General features: G+C 45.7%; 1 long non-coding RNA gene across 1 annotated transcript; it reads right to left on the reverse strand.

Moving 5' to 3' along the window:
• Positions 1-735: 735 nt before the first annotated feature.
• Positions 736-16,362, reverse strand: LOC137570637 (uncharacterized). The gene is made up of 2 exons (XR_011031125.1): positions 16,304-16,362; positions 736-1,257 (listed from the first exon to the last, which is right to left on the reverse strand). It is a non-coding gene; the product is annotated as an uncharacterized lncRNA (long non-coding RNA).
• Positions 16,363-20,545: the final 4,183 nt, after the last annotated feature.

Below are 20,545 nucleotides of genomic sequence, written 5' to 3' on the forward strand. Positions count from 1 at the left end.
TATAGTTAATCAACCCCTATGTATCTTGTATATTGGTGTACACCATTATCTGTATTATTATCTACCCCATGTTCGTTTCTTACTTTGTACAATGCCACGGAATATGTTGGCGCTTTATAAATCAATAATAATAATAGTTTACATCTTGTTTTTCAAGACAGAGAGGTAAAAAAAATACATTCTAAAGATTTTTTTTTTCTTACAAACATCACAAAGTTGCTAAGAATGTGCCCGGCCTAAAGCCTCATCTACACGCGTAGATGAGGCTGCGATCCAGCGGCTCGATTAGCCACCGGATCGCCTCTTCCGCGTCCCCGCACATGCCCGCCGCGTCCCCGCTCGCCGCGCGTGCGCCGCATTCGATTCCCCGCTCGTCCCCGCCGGCGCCACTTATCTTCCGCTCGATTCCCTGCCATTGTCCCCTCGCGGGGGGGGGGGGAAGGGAATCGGCGGAAGCAAGATCCGTCCTGTCGGATCTTATCAATCGAGCCGCATCAGCGGCTTAAAGAAATTAGCACTCTACTGTGCCTGGGCATTTTATTGCATCATAGTTTGCAGATACTGTATTAAGCCATACTAATATATATTGTGCTAACAGAGAAGTGTGAAGAAAAAGAAGAAAGGACGAAAAAGTGAAGAGAGAATGAAAAGAGAAAGACAAGAATAAGAGCAAACAAACAAAGGAAATGAATAAGAAGAGTAAATAGCTTAAAGAATTTCTAAAGTTGCATTAAATTTGCATATAAAACAGAATTTATTAGCATCTCATAGACCATTTCCATTCAAGATTAACATCAATACCTGTCAGGTATCTGGTGAGTCTATTTCCAGCAGGGTGCTTTTTAGTGGTGGATCTACCGTGCATGATTTGAATTGAATAAACTGGTGATAATAAGGAACAAGCGATGAAAGTCTGAATAGCAATGGACTTGGAAAGAATATATTTTGATGGATGTGCACTATACTTTTTAAGGCAAGCTGGCCATATTCTCCGACATGGATTCTTCTACCGCCTGCCTTATTAAATGTGACACCTCCATCGGTTGTTGTTCCTCACGAGACATTTGATTGAAACATCCTCCACAAACAAGTTTTCCAGGAAGAGTATCTTGTCCACAATCCTAGCAATGCTTAGGTGGTTGCTTATGACAATGCTTTCTGGGAGAGCGACTTCTTGAGCCACCCTTCCTTTTAGAGGAACTAGACCTTTGAGGTGAGCGAGATCTTCTTGACCGATTTGATTGAAGTCTTCCAGGGCTGTCAGGAGACATAATATAGGTCTGATTATCTTTGCACTCTTTTCCTAAAGGATGACAAGAAACCTACCTTAAGCACCCCTTACCTGTCAGTGTGAGGCTGGTCTGTGTTGGGCGCTACAGGGTCCATAATCTGAGAATAGTAATACTGCAATAGAAACGGGGCCGTATGCAATTCACTTTTTCACCTGAATTTTCTCCTAGGTGATATTTTAAATAAAATGCCTTCCACACCCTCATCAATCAAACAAATTCTCAAAATAATTTTGTCAGTACTTTTTCACCTACCTTTTGGTACTTTTTCCTGTGCTAAAAAGTTCATTTAAAGGGACTCCGAGCAGTGCAGAAACTATGGAAAGATGCATATCATTTTAAAGCTCTCTTTCTCCTCTTTCCAATGATATATAAACCGCCGCCCTACGCCTTTTAGTTTTCGTTATTTTTGCGATTAAAATTGCCACGGCCGCAATTTTGATCGCGAAAATAGAGAAAACTAAAAGGCGTAGGGCGACGATTTAGGTGTCGCCAGAAAGAGGAGAAAGAAAGCTTTAAAATGATATCCATCTTTCCATAGTTACATTGTATTACACAGGGCGACTTTTTCTGCTGAATGGAGCTGCTGACACTGGGGAAAGTGTCGCCCTGTGTAATACAATATAACTAATATCGTCGCCCTACGGCTTTTAGTTTTCTCTATTTTCGCGATTGAAATCGCGGCCGCGGCAATTTCAATCGCGAAAATAGCAAAAACTAAAAGTAGGGTGGCGGTTTATATATCATTGGAAAGAGGAGAACGAGAGCTTTAAAATGATATGCATCTTTCCATAGTTTCTGCACTGCTCGGAGTCCCTTTAAATTGAAGATAAAAAAAATTATCTCCTAAGAGAAATCTCAGGAGAAAAAGTGAATTGCATATGGCCCATAGTGTATAAAATCAGCCTAAGAAAATATCAGGGGTGGCTAAACAAATATGAAAAGTGAATCATGAATGAATAAATATCCGCTTTCCACAAACCTTGATAGAGAAAAAACACTGCCTAGTGCTTTCCGAATGGCAGAGATCAGCTCCTGACCATGCGCTGATTCCCAGGGCCAAGGACGCTGAAAAAGCCATCTTTAGGGCCCATTCACACTAGAAGCGTTTTTTTTGAGCGTTTTGCGATTGATTAGCGGTTTTTAAAATCTCTCCCATTCACTTTCATTAACCACTTAACGACCGCCCCCAGCCGATGGGCGGCGGCAAAGTCCGGGCCCAAACGACCGCAATACGCCCATCGGCAGGGGCGGCTGCGGGAGTGGCTATGCGGCGATCGCGTCATTTGTGACGCGATCAGCCGCCGGGGACTGGCTCCGCCCACCGCTCGCTGTAACCCGCCGGCCGTTCGGAAGCGCCGGCGGGTTACTAGCTGCCCGATCGCCGCACGGAAAGTGTATAATAGGCTTTGTAATGTATACAAAGCCTATTATACTGGCTGCCTCCTGCCCTGGTGGTCCCAGTGTCCGAGGGACCACCAGGGCAGGCTGCAGCCACCCTAGTCTGCACCCAAGCACACTGATTTCCCCCCCCTGCCCCCTGATCGCCCACAGCACCCCACAGCACCCCTCAGACCCCCCCCCCCCTGCCCACCCCCCAGACCACTGTTTGCACCCAATCACCCCCCTAATCACCCATCAATCACTCCCTGTCACTATCTGTCAACGCTATTTTTTTTTTAGTCCCTAATCTGCCCCCTACTCCCTCCTGATCACCCCCCCACCCCTCACATTCTCCCCAGACCCCCCCCCCCAGACCCCCCCCCCCCCCGTGTACTGTATGCATCTATCCCCCTGATCACCTGTCAATCACCTGTCAATCACCTGTCAATCACCCGTCAATCACCCCCTGTCACTGCCACCCATCAATCAGCCCCTAACCTGCCCCTTGCGGGCAATCTGATCACCCACCCACACCAATAGATCGCCCGCAGATCCGACATCAGATCACCTCCCAAATGCAGTGTTTCCATCTCTTCTCTCCTCTAAACACCCACTAATTACCCATCAATCACCCATCAATCACCCCCTATCACCACCTGTCACTGTTACCCATCAGATTAGACCCTAATCTGCCCCTTGCCAGCACCCAATCACCCGCCCACACGCTCAGATTGCCCTCAGACCCCCCCCCTTATCAATTCGCCAGTGCAATATTTACATCTGTTATTCCCTGTAATAACCCACTGATCACCTGTCAATCACCTATCAATCACCCCCTGTCACTGCCACCCATCAATCACCCCCTGTCACTGCCACCCATCAATCAGCCCCTAACCTGCCCCTTGCGGACAATCTGATCACCCACCCACACCAATAGATCGCCCGCAGATCCGACATCAGATCACCTCCCAAGTGCAGTGTTTACATCTCTTCTCTCCTCTAAACACCCACTAATTACCCATCAATCACCTATCAATCACCCCCTATCACCACCTGTCACTGTTACCCATCAGATTAGACCCTAATCTACCCCTTGCGGGCACCCAATCACCCGCCCACACGCTCAGATTGCCCTCAGACCCCCCTTTATCAATTCGCCAGTGCAATATTTACATCTGTTATTCCCTGTAATAACCCACTGATCACCTGTCAATCACCTATCAATCACCCCCTGTCACTGCCACCCATCAATCACCCCCTGTCACTGCCACCCATCAATCAGCCCCTAACCTGCCCCTTGCGGGCAATCTGATCACCCACCCACACCAATAGATCGCCCGCAGATCCGACATCAGATCACCTCCCAAGTGCAGTGTTTACATCTCTTCTCTCCTCTAAACACCCACTAATAACCCATCAATCACCCCCTATCACCACCTGTCACGGTTACCCATCAGATTAGACCCTAATCTGCCCCTTGCGGGCACCCAATCACCTGCCCACACCTCAGAACGTCCTCTGACCCCAGCCCTGATCACCTCGCTAGTGCATTGCTTGCATCTATTTCCCCCCTCTAATCACACCTTGAGACACCCATCAATCACCTCCTGTCACCCCCTAGCACACCTTCCCATCAGATCAGGCCCTAATTTGCCCCGTGTGGGCTCCTGATCACTCGGCCAAACCCTCAGGTCCCCCTCAGACCCCCTTCCGATCACCTCCCCAGTGCATTGATTGCATCTATTTTCCCCTCTAACCGCCCCCTGAGACACCCATCAATCACCTCCTGTCACCCCCTAGCACTCCTATCCATCAGATCAGGCCCAAAACATCCTGTCATCTAAGAGGCCACCCTGCTTATGATCGGTTCCACAAAATTTGCCCCCTCATAGACCACCTGTCATCAAAATTTACAGATGCTTATACCCCTGATCAGTCATTTTGAGAAATTTGGTTTCCAGACTACTCACAGTTTTGGGCCCGTAAAATGCCAGGGCAGTATAGGAACCCGACAAGTGACCCCATTTTAGAAAGAAGACACCCCAAGGTATTCTGTTAGGTGTATGATGAGTTCATAGAAGATTTTATTTTTTGTCAAAAGTTAGCGGAAATTAGATTTTTATTGTTTTTTTCACAAAGTGTCATTTTTCACTAACTTGTGACAAAAAATAAAATCTTCTATGAACTCACCATACCCCTAACGGAATACCTTGGGGTGTCTTCTTTCTAAAATGGGGTCACTTGTGGGGTTCCTATACTGCCCTGGCATTTTAGGGGCCCTAAACCGTGAGGAGTAGTCTAGAAAACAAATGCCTCAAAATGACCTGTGAATAGGACGTTGGGCCCCTTAGCGCACCTAGGCTGCACAAAAGTGTCACACATGGGGTATCGCCATACTCAGGAGAAGTAGTATAATGTGTTTTGTGGTGTATTTTTACACATACCCATGCTGGGTGGGAGAAATCTCTCTGTAAATGGACAATTGTGTGTAAAAAAAATCAAAAATGTGTCATTTACAGAGATATTTCTCCCACCCAGCATGGTTATATGTAAAAATACATCCCAAAACACATTATACTACTTCTTCTGAGTACGGCGATACCACATGTGTGACACTTTTTTGCAGCCTAACTGTGCTAAGGGGCCCAAAGTCCAATGAGTACATTTAGGGTTTCACAGGTCATTTTGAGACATTTGGGTTCAAGACTACTCCTCACGTTTTAGGGCCCCTAAAATGCCAGGGCAGTATAGGAACCCCACAAGTGACCCCATTTTAGAAAGAAGACACCCCAAGGTATTCTGTTAGGTGTATGATGAGTTCATTGAAGATTTTATTTTTTGTCACAAGTTAGTGGAAATTGATATGTATTGTTTTTTTTTTTCACAAAGTGTCATTTTCCGCTAACTTGTGACAAAAAAAAATCTTCTATGAACTCACCATACTCCTAACAGAATACCTTGGGGTGTCTTCTTTCTAAAATGGGGTCACTTGTGGGGTTCCTATACTGCCCTGGCATTTTAGGGGCCCTAAACCGTGAGCAGTAGTCTAGAATCCAAAGGCCTCAAAATGACCTGTGAATAGGACGTTAGGCCCCTTAGCGCACCTAGGTTGCAAAAAAGTGTCACACATGTGGTATCGCCGTACTCAGAAGAAGTAGTATATTGTGTTTTGGGGTGTATTTTTACACATACCCATGCTGGGTGGGAGAAATATCTCTGTAAAAGGACAATTGTGTGTAAAAAAAATCAAACAATTGTCATTTACAGAGATATTTCTCCCACCCAGCATGGGTATGTGTAAAAATACACCCCAAAACACATTATACTACTTCTCCTGAGTACGGCGGTACCACATGTGTGGCACTTTTTTGCACCCTAAGTGCACTAAGGGGCCCAAAGTCCAATGAGTACCTTTAGGATTTCACAGGTCATTTTGAGAAATTTCGTTTCAAGACTACTCCTCACGGTTTAGGGCCCCTAAAATGCCAGGGCAGTATAGGAACCCCACAAATGACCCCATTTTAGAAAGAAGACACCCCAAGGTATTTCGTTAGTAGTATGGCGAGTTCATAGAAGATTTTATTTTTTGTCACAAGTTAGCGGAAATTGATTTTAATTGTGTTTTTTCACAAAGTGTCATTTTCCGCTAACTTTTGACAAAAAATAAAATCTTCTATGAACTCACCATACCCCTAACGGAATACCTTGGGGTGTCTTCTTTCTAAAATGGGGTGACTTGTGGGGTTCCTATACTGCCCTGGCATTTTAGGGGCCCTAAACCGTGAGGAGTAGTCTAGAAAACAAATGCCTCAAAATGACCTGTGAATAGGACGTTGGGCCCCTTAGCGCACCTAGGCTGCAAAAAAGTGTCACACATGTGGTATCGCCATACTCAGGAGAAGTAGTATAATGTGTTTTGTGGTGTATTTTTACACATACCCATGCTGGGTGGGAGAAATCTCTCTGTAAATGGACAATTGTGTGTAAAAAAAATCAAAAATGTGTCATTTACAGAGATATTTCTCCCACCCAGCATGGTTATATGTAAAAATACATCACAAAACACATTATACTACTTCTTCTGAGTACGGCGATACCACGTGTGACACTTTTTTGCAGCCTAACTGTGCTAAGGGGCCCAAAGTCCAATGAGTACATTTAGGGTTTCACAGGTCATTTTGAGACATTTGGGTTCAAGACTACTCCTCACGTTTTAGGGCCCCTAAAATGCCAGGGCAGTATAGGAACCCCACAAGTGACCCCATTTTAGAAAGAAGACACCCCAAGGTATTCTGTTAGGTGTATGATGAGTTCATTGAAGATTTTATTTTTTGTCACAAGTTAGTGGAAATTGATATGTATTGTTTTTTTTTTTCACAAAGTGTCATTTTCCGCTAACTTGTGACAAAAAAAAAATCTTCTATGAACTCACCATACTCCTAACAGAATACCTTGGGGTGTCTTCTTTCTAAAATGGGGTCACTTGTGGGGTTCCTATACTGCCCTGGCATTTTAGGGGCCCTAAACCGTGAGCAGTAGTCTAGAATCCAAAGGCCTCAAAATTGTAACGATCGGTGGGCGCAGAGAGTATCTGATTACCGGTGATCTGCAGTATCACCGGAAATACAGATATATACCAGATTATAAGTGATCTGCAGTCTCACCGATAATCCGATATACAAACTAACCTCTGTTCACCTGAGTAGAGTGTAGTGTTTGGTGTAACAGTAACACTTAGAGGACAAGGCCTCAATGCAGCAAGGAGTACTGCACAGATTCCTTCCGCAGACCTGAGCTCTCCAAGACGGGAGGAGTCAGACTGACAGTAGGAAGGTATATCTGAAAGTGACCCTCAGGAGGAAGGATCGCTAACAGAGCGAGGAACCGCCTCTAACGGTAAGGTCGGTTCTCGAGGTCGGACAAGCCAGGTCGTACACACACGGACAGATAAAGTACAAGATCAGAAGGCAAAGGCGGAGTCAAAGTACAGGCAGGGTTCAGCAACGGGGTATCAGATATATCGGGGTACAAAATCAGGAGCCAGAAGCAGAGTCAAGGAGCGAGCCGGGGTTCGGCAACAGAGTATCAGAAATATCGAGGTGCAAGATCAGAGTTCAGGAGGATAGTCAAGGCAGGCAAGAGTCATAACAGATAATCACAATCAAACTAGTACTTTAGCTATCAACAGAATCTAGCTAAGTGTAGGATTACAGCTCCAGCTGGTCCCGGCACACTTGCGGATCTGACTACGGATCTGGGTGCTCCCACGTATGTGATCGCACGCCAGACAAAGAGCAAGTGAACAACCAGCAGTATATATACTCTAGGACCTTTCCAGGACCTCCCTAATTGCTGGTCCAATGAGAGCAGTGGAATTTGTCAGCTGACCCAGCTGGTCAGCCGACACCCTTCTAACTGCTATTTAAACTCTGCCTCTGTGCTCGCGCGCGTGTAAGTCTGAATCTTGGTGGACTATCAGTCCCAGCCACACCAGTACTGTCATGCAATGTATCTAATGCGGGGGCCGCCTCTGATGCGGATTCCGCCGTTACCAATGCGGATTCCGCTGTTACCAATGCGGATTCCGCCGCTCTGCCTGGACGGCTTGCGGCGGTTTTTCCGCGTTGAGACGCGCTGCTGGATGCGGAAACAGCCGCCTCACCTCGAGAGACGGCGGCTTTTCCGCGTTTCCTCACAGTACCCCCCCCCCCCCCCCGAGGAGTGGACTCCGGACAACTCCCACCAGGTTTCTCGGGATGTAAGGCATGAAATTCCCTTCTTAACTCGTCCGCATGCATACGCGTCCCTGGTACCCATTGCCTCTCCTCAATGCCGTACCCTTTCCAATGTACGAGATACTGTACCGAGTTTTGTACAGTACGTGAATCTACAATCTTCTCCACCTCGTATTCGGGTTGGGCATCTACCAAGACAGGAGGAGGAGGAGTGGGACCCACCTGGACTGCTGGTTTGAGAAGAGATACGTGGAATGATCTCACCCCACGCATGCTGGCGGGGAGATCAACTGTATAAGTGACGTTGTTAATCTTTTTCGCTACCGGAAATGGACCGACAAACCTGGGGCCCAATTTGTCTGAGGGCTGCTTCAGGACTAAATGACGCGTGGACACCCAAACCAAGTCTCCTGGCTGGAAGCTCCACTCCACCGAACGTCTTTTGTCAGCTTGACCCTTCTGACTTAAAAACGCCTTTTGTAAACTCTCTCTCACCGTGCGCCAAATGTCTTTAAAAGACCTCTGCCAGGCCTCCAGAGCTGGAAACGGGGTGGAGGCCACTGGAAATGGTGAGAACTTGGGCAATTTTCCAGACACAACCTGGAACGGAGAGAATCCGGTGGAAGAGCTTTTCAAATTATTTTGTGCGAACTCCGCGAAGGGCAGAAATTTAACCCAGTCGCTCTGCGTCTCCGCAACGTAGCACCTCAAAAATTGCTCCAATGACTGGTTGATTCTCTCCGTTTGCCCATTGGTCTGTGGGTGGTAGCCCGATGAAAATGACAGCTTCATGCCCATTTGTTGGCAGAATGCCCTCCAGAATCTAGAAACGAACTGGACTCCCCGATCCGACACTATGTTCTCCGGAATGCCGTGCAGCCGGAAGACATGTGTAATAAACAAGTCGGCCAATTCCTGGGCCGAGGGGAGTCCTTTCAAGGGCACGAAATGGGCCATCTTACTGAAGCGGTCGACTACCACCCAAATGACCGACATACCTTCTGACTTGGGAAGTTCGCCCACAAAATCCATGGACAAATGAGTCCATGGCTCACTCGGTGTGGGTAAAGGCTGCAAGGTACCCACAGGTGCCAGCCGGGAGGGTTTACTCTTAGCGCAAACTGCACACTCCCTAACGAACTCCTTGCAGTCTGCTGCTAAAGAAGGCCACCAAGCACACCTGGATACTAGATCCTGAGTTCTAGATGCCCCAGGGTGTCCCGCATTCTTGTGAGAATGAAACATCTGCAAAGTGCCGAGACGAAAGGGTAGGGGTACAAACATCACCCCTTCAGGTTTCCCTTCGGGGACATCCTGCTGAAAAGGCCTCAGGGTCTCTGTCCAGTCCTCCCAAGTCTCAGCTGCCGCTAACACTAGCCTCTGTGGGATAATGGACTCTGGGGCAGGAGGCTGGGCTATCTCTGGCTCAAAGCATCTGGACAGAGCATCTGCCTTAACGTTCTTGCTGCCCGGGGTGTATGTAATCAGGAACCGGAACCTCGAAAAAAAATAACGACCATCGAGCCTGACGGGGACTTAACCTCTTAGCCCCCTCGATGTATCCCAGGTTTTTGTGATCGGTGTATACCGTAATCATATGCTCTGCTCCTTCCAGCCAATGACGCCACTCCTCAAAGGCAAGTTTAATGGCAAGGAGCTCTCTGTTGCCTATATCGTAGTTTCTCTCTGCCGGAGAGAACCTACGAGAGAAATAGGCACAGGGATGTAATCTTCCCTGCAACCCTGATCGCTGAGACAGCACAGCCCCTACCCCGACCTCTGAGGCGTCCACCTCAACAATAAAGGGGTAAGAAGTGTCAACGTGCCTCAGAATGGGTGCTGAGCAAAACAAGTCTTTCAGAGTGGAGAATGCTCGTAGAGCTTCTGGAGTCCAGTGGTTAGTATCTGCCCCTTTTTTTGTAAGACTGGTGAGGGGTGAAATGACCGTGGAATACCCCTTTATGAACCTTCTGTAATAGTTCGCAAAGCCTAAGAACCGCTGTAAAGATTTTAACCCCACGGGTTGGGGCCACTCTAACACAGCAGAGACTTTGGCGGGATCCATACACAGGCCCGTGGTGGAAATAATGTAACCCAAAAAGGCAACAGATGTTACTTCGAAAATACATTTCTCAAGTTTAGCGTATAACGAGTTTTGTCTTAGTTTGCTGAGTACAAATTTCACATGCGTTCTGTGCTCAGAGAGGTTGTTGGAGAAAACAAGTATATCGTCTAGATAGACCAGCACGAATCTCCCCAACACCTCTCTGAAGACCTCGTTGATGAGTTCCTGGAAAACGGCCGGGGCATTACATAACCCAAAGGGCATCACTAGGTACTCGTAATGCCCGTCTGGCGTGTTAAAGGCCGTTTTCCACTCATCACCCTTTCTTATGCGTACCAGGTTGTACGCGCCCCGTAAATCCAGTTTTGAGAAGATCTTGGCGTCTGTGACCTGCGTAAATAAATCGTCTATCAGGGGTAACGGATATCGGTTCTTTACCGTGATTTTATTCAGTCCCCGGTAATCGATACAGGGCCGCAGGCCCCCGTCTTTCTTTTTAACGAAAAAGAAGCCTGCTCCAGCAGGCGATCGGGACGGACGAATAAAACCCTTGGCCAAATTCTCACGGATATATTCTTGCATGGCCAACTTTTCTGGCCCAGATAAATTGTACAGATGACCCCGAGGAGGCATACAACCAGAACGGATATCAATGGGGCAATCAAAAGAGCGATGTGGGGGTAATTTGTCTGCTGCCTTGGGACAGAACACATCAGAATATTCTAAATATTGCTCAGGTACCCCTTGTACATGAACCCTGGTTTGGCCCAGTGTCACCTTCCCTAAACATTGCTGAAAGCAGCGTGCTGACCAAGAAACTAGTTGGCCGGTGGCCCAATCGATGTGTGGAGAATGAAGGTGCAACCACGGCATGCCGAGTATAATGGTGGAAGTAGACATATGCAACACAAAGAATTGTAATCTTTCCCAGTGCAGAACCCCTATGGTGACTCCCACCTCTGGTGTCTGAGACAGTGGGTGACTCCCTTGCAGAGGAGAGTCATCCACTGCCGTAACCTGGATGGGTGGTTGTACAGGTGTGAGTGGAATACCCAATTTCTTAGCAAACTCAAAATCCATAAAATTTGCCGCGGAGCCTGAATCGATAAAGGCTTCCGTGACCTCGGTTTTATCTTCCCACGTAATGGTGCAGGGAAGAAGCAACCGTTTTTCTTCTAAGGGTAAAAGTCGGACGCCCAGGGTGTTACCCCCTACCACTCCCAGGCGGTAGCGTTTTCCCGGCTTATTAGGGCAGTTTCGTACTATATGCCCCCCTTCAGCGCAATACAGACACAGCTGTTCGGTCATTCTCCGTCTTCGCTCCACCAGGGTCAATTTTGACCGACCAATCTGTATCGGCTCGGATGGAAGCAAGACCGGAGAAGACGAAACAGTAGGAGGTGGAATCACTGGGGCTGTAGTGTAAGACACCCTTCTGACACGGGAACTACCCCTGGTCTGCCTTTGGTAGCCCAGCCTGCGGTCGATCCGGATGGCCGCTGAGATGGCCTCATCGACTGTTCTGGGTTCGGGCTGACTTAACATCATGTCAGAGACCTCATCGGACAGCCCTGACAAGAAACAATCTAACAGGGCATGAGTGTCCCACCTGGCCGTAACTGACCACCTCCTAAACTCGGCCGCGTAATCTTCGACCAGACCTTCGCCTTGACGCAATAGCTTGAGCTTCCGCTCAGAAGTCGAGGCAAGGTCTGGATCGTCGTAAATTACTGCCATAGCCTTAAAGAATTCCTCTACAGAGGTAAGCGCTTTGTCTCCAGTGGGCAGGCTATATGCCCATGACTGGGAGTCGCCGGACAACAACGTTTTAATAAACGTGACCCTCTGGGTCTCAGTACCCGAAGATTGGGGTCTCAACTCAAAATAGGACAATACTCTACTCCTAAAATTCCGGAAGTCAGATCTGTGGCCGGAAAAGCTTTCAGGGACAGGCATACGTATGTCAGAGCTAGGAGAGGATCGCACATGATCCACTGATGTCTGGAGGGTTTGTACAGACCCTGATAGGGCATCAATAAGAGTTATGTGGGTGCCCAGTACTTGATTGATGTTGTCCACCGAAGCGGCAAGTACACCCAGACAATCAGTGTTTGCGTCCATTTTGTATTTGGTCTGGCGTTCTGTAACGATCGGTGGGCGCAGAAAGTATCTGATTACCGGTGATCTGCAGTATCACCGGAAATACAGATATATACCAGATTATAAGTGATCTGCAGTCTCACCGATAATCCGATATACAAACTAACCTCTGTTCACCTGAGTAGAGTGTAGTGTTTGGTGTAACAGTAACACTTAGAGGACAAGGCCTCAATGCAGCAAGGAGTACTGCACAGATTCCTTCCGCAGACCTGAGCTCTCCAAGACGGGAGGAGTCAGACTGACAGTAGGAAGGTATATCTGAAAGTGACCCTCAGGAGGAAGGATCGCTAACAGAGCGAGGAACCGCCTCTAACGGTAAGGTCGGTTCTCGAGGTCGGACAAGCCAGGTCGTACACACACGGACAGATAAAGTACAAGATCAGAAGGCAAAGGCGGAGTCCAAGTACAGGCAGGGTTCAGCAACGGGGTATCAGATATATCGGGGTACAAAATCAGGAGGCAGAAGCAGAGTCAAGGAGCGAGCCGGGGTTCGGCAACAGAGTATCAGAAATATCGAGGTGCAAGATCAGAGTTCAGGAGGATAGTCAAGGCAGGCAAGAGTCATAACAGATAATCACAATCAAACTAGTACTTTAGCTATCAACAGAATCTAGCTAAGTGTAGGATTACAGCTCCAGCTGGTCCCGGCACACTTGCGGATCTGACTACAGATCTGGGTGCTCCCACGTATGTGATCGCACGCCAGACAAAGAGCAAGTGAACAACCAGCAGTATATATACTCTAGGACCTTTCCAGGACCTCCCTAATTGCTGGTCCAATGAGAGCAGTGGAATTTGTCAGCTGACCCAGCTGGTCAGCCGACACCCTTCTAACTGCTATTTAAACTCTGCCTCTGTGCTCGCGCGCGTGTAAGTCTGAATCTTGGTGGACTATCAGTCCCAGCCACACCAGTACTGTCATGCAATGTATCTAATGCGGGGGCCGCCTCTGATGCGGATTCCGCCGTTACCAATGCGGATTCCGCTGTTACCAATGCGGATTCCGCCGCTCTGCCTGGACGGCTTGCGGCGGTTTTTCCGCGTTGAGACGCGCTGCTGGATGCGGAAACAGCCGCCTCACCTCGAGAGACGGCGGCTTTTCCGCGTTTCCTCACAAAAATGACCTGTGAATAGGACGTTAGGCCCCTTAGCGCACCTAGGTTGCAAAAAAGTGTCACACATGTGGTATCGCCGTACTCAGAAGAAGTAGTATATTGTGTTTTGCGGTGTATTTTTACACATACTCATGCTGAGTGGGAGAAAGATCTCTGTAAATGGACAATTGTGTGTAAAAAAAATTAACAAATTGTCATTTACAGAGATATTTCTCCCCCCCAGCATGGGTATGTGTAAAAATACACCCCAAAACACATTGTACTACTTCTCCCGAGTATGGCGATACCACATGTGTGGCACTTTTTTGCACCCTAACTGCGCTAAAGGGCCCAAAGTCCAATGAGTACCTTTAGGATTTCACAGGTCATTTTGCGACATTTGGTTTCAAGACTACTCCTCACGGTTTAGGGCCCCTAAAATGCCAGGGCAGTATAGGAACCCCACAAATGACCCCATTTTAGAAAGAAGACACCCCAAGGTATTCCGTTAGGAGTATGGTGAGTTCATAGAAGATTTTATTTTTTGTCACAAGTTAGCGGAAAATGACACTTTGTGAAAAAAAACAATTAAAATCAATTTCCGCTAACTTGTGACAAAAAAAAAAAATCTTCTATGAACTCACCATCCTCCTAACGGAATACCTTGGGGTGTCTTCTTTCTAAAATGGGGTAATTTGCGGGGTTCCTATACTGTCCTGGCATTTTAGGGGCCCTAAACCGTGAGGAGTAGTCTTGAAACGAAATTTCTCAAAATGACCTGTGAAATCCTAAAGGTACTCATTGAACTTTGGGCCCCTTAGCGCAGTTAGGGTGCAAAAAAGTGCCACACATGTGGTATCGCCGTACTCAGGAGAAGTAGTATAATGTGTTTTGGGGTGTATTTTTCCACATACCCATGCTGAGTGGGAGAAATATTTCTATAAATAGACAATTGTGTGTAAAAAAAATAAAACAATTGTCATTTATGGAGATATTTCTCCCACCCAGCATGGGTATGTGTAAAAATACACCCCAAAACACATTATACTACTTCTCCTGAGTACGGCAATACCACATGTGTGGCACTTTTTTGCAGCCTAACTGCGCTAAGGGGCCAAAAGTCCAATGAGCATCTTTAGGCTTTACAGGGGTGCTTACAATTAGGCACCCCCCAAAATGCCAGGACAGTGAACACACCCCACAAATGACCCCATTTTGGAAAGTAGACACTTCAAGGTATTCAGAGAGGAGCATAGTGAGTCCGTGGCAGATTTCATTTTTTTTTTGTCGCAAGTTAGAAGAAATGGAAACTTTTTTTTTTTTCTTTTTTTTGTCAGAAAGTGTCATTTTCCGCTAACTTGTGACAAAAAATAAAATCTTCTATGAACTCACCATGCCTCTCACTGAATACTTTGGGATGTCTTCTTTCCAAAATGGGGTCATTTGGGGGGTATTTGTACTATCCTGGAATTTTAGCCCCTCATGAAACCTGACAGGTGCGCAGAAAAGTCAGAGATGCTTGAAAATGGGAAAATTCACTTTTTGCACCATAGTTTGTAAACGCTATAACTTTTACCCAAACCAATAAATATACACTGAATGGGGTTTTTTTTTATCAAAAACATGTTTGTCCACATTTTTCGCGCTGCATGTATACAGAAATTTTACTTTATTTGAAAAATGTCAGCACAGAAAGTTAAAAAAATCATTTTTTTGCCAAAATTCATGTCTTTTTTGCTGAATATAATAAAAAGTAAAAATCGCAGGAGCAATCAAATAGCACCAAAAGAAAGCTGTATTAGTGACAAGAAAAGGAGGTAAAATTCATTTAGGTGGTAGGTTGTATGAGCGAGCAATAAACTGTGAAAGCTGCAGTGGTCTGAATGGAGAAAAAGGCTCTGGTCCTTAAGGGGCGAAAAGACTGTGGTCCTGAAGTGGTTAAAATCGTAAAAAAAATTGCAGAAAAATCACAGTGATTTTTACAGCGATTTTAATGAAAGTGAATGGCAGCGATTTTAAAAAAAACACTAATCAATCACAAAATGCTCAGAAAAGCGCTTCTAGTGTGAATGGGCCCTTACAGCTTGAAAATGCTTTCCCAGCCCTTCCTCTTAGCTGCCTCCGCCTCCCAGAGTCATTCAGAGGCTTGAAGCGGACTAGGGAAGCAGAGGAGAGCCAGCTGCGCTGAATACTTCCTACTTCCGGTACGTGTGGAGTGCTACCAGAAGTGACACTAAACCGCTACCCGGCCAGGAAAACAAGACACAGAAACCGCCACTCTGTGCGGTAAGAAAGATGCTGGAGCCTCAGTACCAGCCTTTAGCCAGTATGAAAATAGCAGCAGACAGCCGAGAGAAGCCTTTAGCCTCTCACCTGACAGCCCAAACACTGTGCCATGCCGAAAAAGACCCCCAAGACCAGCAGAACAGGGTCAGCCACAAGACTCCATTAAAGTCTATAAGGCATATCACCAGGAGAGGCTAAACCTGGAGTAACACTACAAGATAAGGGTGCACAGCAAAAAGATATCCTGTCGAGGTAAGGATGAAAAAATTAGATGGGGTGGATTCAGACTACCTTCAATTTAACTGGATACCTGTCCTATCAGGGTAGGGGGTGCAGTGGCGTAGCAATGTAACCGGTTTTAACTGCCAACTGAAGGAGAACTCTACAAACACCAATGCAGGTTGTAAAATGTAAAAAAAAAATTATGAAAAAAAAAATAAAAATTCAATTTCTACTCCATGTAACCAATGAAAATTATGAACAATACAATCTCTAATATAACAGTCTTCGAAATATCTTCTTGTCTTCTTTCTAGAGGATCCTTGTTAGAGCTAGGAAGAAAAATGGTTATATTCAATACAGGACTCTCCCAACCCGGTAAGTATCTACTAAGAGTAACCACCCACTTTACTTTCAGTTATATAGAATTAAAATTGGACCCTATTTGGATTAGATAAACCCCTGAATATTAGTTTTGTAAGAAGAAATTTCAGTTCAATACTTTGCATCAATACAGTAAAATAGACATCAACTTCTAGCTTTGCTGATCAGCAAAAAATCCTTTACACCCTCGATAGTAAATGGAGTACTCCCACTTTTGTTCTCAGTCTGGTAAATAAATCTGGCTATATTACTCGTTCAATACTTCAGCCAGGTTTTATGAAATAAACTAATTAAATAAATAAACAAAAATAAATAAATAAATTATTTGGTTAATAAATTAATAAAAATACATAAATAGATGAGTTAGTAAGTTAATGAGTATTTAGTAAATTAATAGTGTTACTTGAAATGGAAAAAAAAATAAAGACTGGAACCAACAAAAAGGGAGCAAATGACTCCGTCACATGTTCTTGTAGGCAAAACTATCCATTCGGCTTGTTCCAAAAATAAAAAAACTTGAGAAAAATGAATAATAATAATAACAATAAAAATAGTTCTTAGATCCAAGTCTGTTGCTCATGTATTCAACCACTTCTGTTCTTTTGCAGGATCAGACTACTATCAGGAAACAGTCTATTACCAGGTACTTATTCCAAGTCATCCATTACTGCTGGTAAATCATCATATTTACTATTTCTCCTTTCTTTTCAGGAACCCAGCTGGACGACTCTTCCTAAAGGTAAGTATTTAATAAATATAACTTTGCACTGCACCACACTAAAAAAAACAAAAACAAAATGCTCTTTGCACTTTATATTTTAAAAGTCAGTTGGCTATGAGGGTAAATAACAGGCCTTTAGCAGACAGGGCACTGGATTATTTCATTAAGCAGATACACTTTCTTCTCAAAATCCCAATTTCATAATCCCATACATAGTACAAAGGTGATAGGCAGTTTTTGGACTTTCATAAAAAAAAAACTTTCTTCCCATTTCCGCAACAGTTCAGGAAAACTTATGAACAACGTATTAACAATAAAGATGATAATCATAGAAATTAGGGATTGTCAGTCTCAATTCTCAGCCTCACCAGCACTATACTTCAGCAGTTAGGGACATCACCATAGCCAATTCATTGTAGTCAAAATGTTCAAGCATCTTTCTTGTCACACGCTGATTTATCACAATGTTAATCATATTTCATACGTGTCAGATTTGTAAACTTCTGCTCAGCACCTCTGTATCATCAGCTACTGGTTATACATCTGCCTGGCTCTTTTGCATGTGCCAAAATCTCTCTCCACTTCCTCCCTTCCTGTCAGCTTTGATTGACTGATAACTGTCTTATCTTATGGAGGATTGAAGAATCATCATGGCGCAGTAATTTTCTCCCAAAATGACAGCTGTCGCAGTGTCTGGCCTGCTTCTCCTCAGCTGTGCCTGCTGCATCCTTCCCCTTCCCCTGTCCGCTCCAACTGCCCAACTCAACCCCTCAGAGAGCCGTTATTCTTCCCTAACGGCTCCCCTGCTTGCGTGTCTGGTTGCTTAGCAACCTTCCCTCAGCCATCAGCCCTGCCTCTCCACACAGCAGCGCCCATTACAACTAAGGGCAAAATGCCCTTACTTAACAAACCTGTGTCAGCAGCACCTCTATTTAAAGCTGCTGACCAGGTAATAATATAAAAATAAAAATAAATAGATCCCCCCTCTTTCTACCCGCTACAGCAATAGGGGGTGCAGATGTAGTGACTGCATTGGGGCCCTTGGGCCAGAGGGGCCCCAAAGGGTCCACCCTCTATCACAGTATTAGCTCTCTATTGGTCCTGTGCTGGTAATAATCACTTCTGTAGATGCTTTGAATAGTAGTAATCCTCAAAGCGGATCCGAGATGAAAAACGAACTATAACAAGTAACTTGTCTATATATCTTATCTAAAGTTTAGATAGTTTACACAGCAAATCTAGCTGCAAACAGCTTGAATAGAATATGATTCTTTCTTCCTGTGATACAATGACAGCAGCCATGTTGTTTGTAAACATTACACAGAGGCAGGTTTTTTTCTGCATCTTGAGCACACACAAAAAAAATAATCCCCCCCTCCTCCTCCCTCCTCCCCTCTGCCTCTGAAATCTCTGGCTAGTAATACCTCCCCCTCCTCCTGCCCAGACTGAGCTCCCATGAGCCCTTGCTACTGTCTGAAAGTGCCTTGGCTCTCTGAAAACCTGTGGGCGTGGCTTGTTTAGTTTATAGGGAATTAGAGTATTAAAACAAAAACAAAAAAGGATTTGGCTTGAGGAATGCCCTATAAACAAAAGGAAAAGAACACAATTATGCAATGAGTAAAAGTTAATCTCGGATCCACTTTAACACACCACATCCCCTTCTTGCACCTCTGATACTGTGGTTGTCCTTGGAAGGTTTTGGTACGCCATATCAATTGTTATGTATTGTAATGATCTGCTCTGCTGTCTGCACAGGCAGACAGCTTTTTGACCATTTTGTAGCTCTGAGCGTTGCAGGTCTCTGGAAAGGAGACCTGTCTTCACTCTGCAACTTGCTGAGCTGCCGTTCTGGTGAGGAATTTGCATCCACTTGGCATGCAAATTGCTTAGCTGCTTCCTTTGATGGCTTGCAGTATAAATACCATTTTCTCCCAGAATCCCTTGCAGGTCATGATGGTTTGTTCCTGCTAACTTGCCTGGAAGTCTCAGCCCTCTGCTCATAGTAGGCTATTATTGCTAGCTTAGAGTAATTCACCTTTGGGAGTGCTCCTTGCACTCCTATTTAGTGCAGTCAGGTTGTGTTGTTAATTATCTGTATTGCCTTGTATTGTTTATCTATTGCGTTTGTCTTGTTGCCAGCGTCGGTCGACAGGAAATCGTTCTGTCTGTCTGGATCGCATCCGCCCTAGCGGTAGTGGTGGTGGTTCCTTCTGTACTCTGTCTGGGAGTGTAGGCCAGAGCTGCGGTTGCTACTGGTTACTCCTTCTGACTGTCTTGTCTGGAACGAACGCTTGCTGTAGGCTCGGTGAGGTAACCGTTTAGCAAGCGTTCGCATTCTTTATTCATTTTCGTGCTACATTGGTTAGTTAGGGTTGGCATGTTTTGTCTCTGTTGCGCTTCTCGTGCGCGGACCGCGCCATTAGCGTGTTTTGTCGCTGTTGCACTTCTCGTGCGGCGACCGCGCTTAGCGAGTGCGTTTGTTATTTTCCTTGGTGTTCTGATGATTATTGTTTGCTATGTCTGTTCCTTTGCTCTGTCTTACTCAGTCTGGTGTCGCTATTGGCAATCACCATTCTTGCGATTGCATTTCCATTTGGTTTCCGCTGTTGTGTGTTCACCGTCGCCGGGTGGCGACTAGATTGGTGGACACACATACATTCTGTCCCTGTGCTCTCTCTCTCTCTAAGGGCTATCTTGCCCTGCATTGCTTCAACTCGTACAATTCCCATCTGGCATCTGTGGCAGTGCAGAGGCTGTGTTTCTCTGCACTCCACAGCTCCATCTGCTGGTGGGAACTCCCCTCTACAGGTGCATTGCACCACAGCTGGGTTCTGTTATTCAGACGTTTTTGGAGGATTTCCGTAGTGTCAGTGCACATCCTGAGCGCTGGCCTCGGAAATATTCCACAGGCGTTACATGTATAAAGTGCTTGGGGGGCCCCACGTAAAACTTGCACCAGGTCCCATAGCTCCTTAGCTATGCCACTGAGGGGCGGGAATACTACCACGGAGGTGCTGCCATGGAGGCATTAGGAAAATAATATACAATATCCAACAGACCTTACTGGTTTGGCCATCTCAGGTTCCCTTTGAGGTAAATGTGAGATAATAATCACATTTATCATTTGATATATAATGTATCCTAATCTTATTTGCTGGATTTTTGTGTTAAAATCTAAATAAGCAATTGTTGTTTGATAATATGTTTTA

The sequence above is a fragment of the Hyperolius riggenbachi genome, chromosome 4 (assembly GCF_040937935.1).
Source record: "Hyperolius riggenbachi isolate aHypRig1 chromosome 4, aHypRig1.pri, whole genome shotgun sequence".
In the NCBI taxonomy this organism is placed as follows: Eukaryota; Metazoa; Chordata; class Amphibia; order Anura; family Hyperoliidae; genus Hyperolius; species Hyperolius riggenbachi.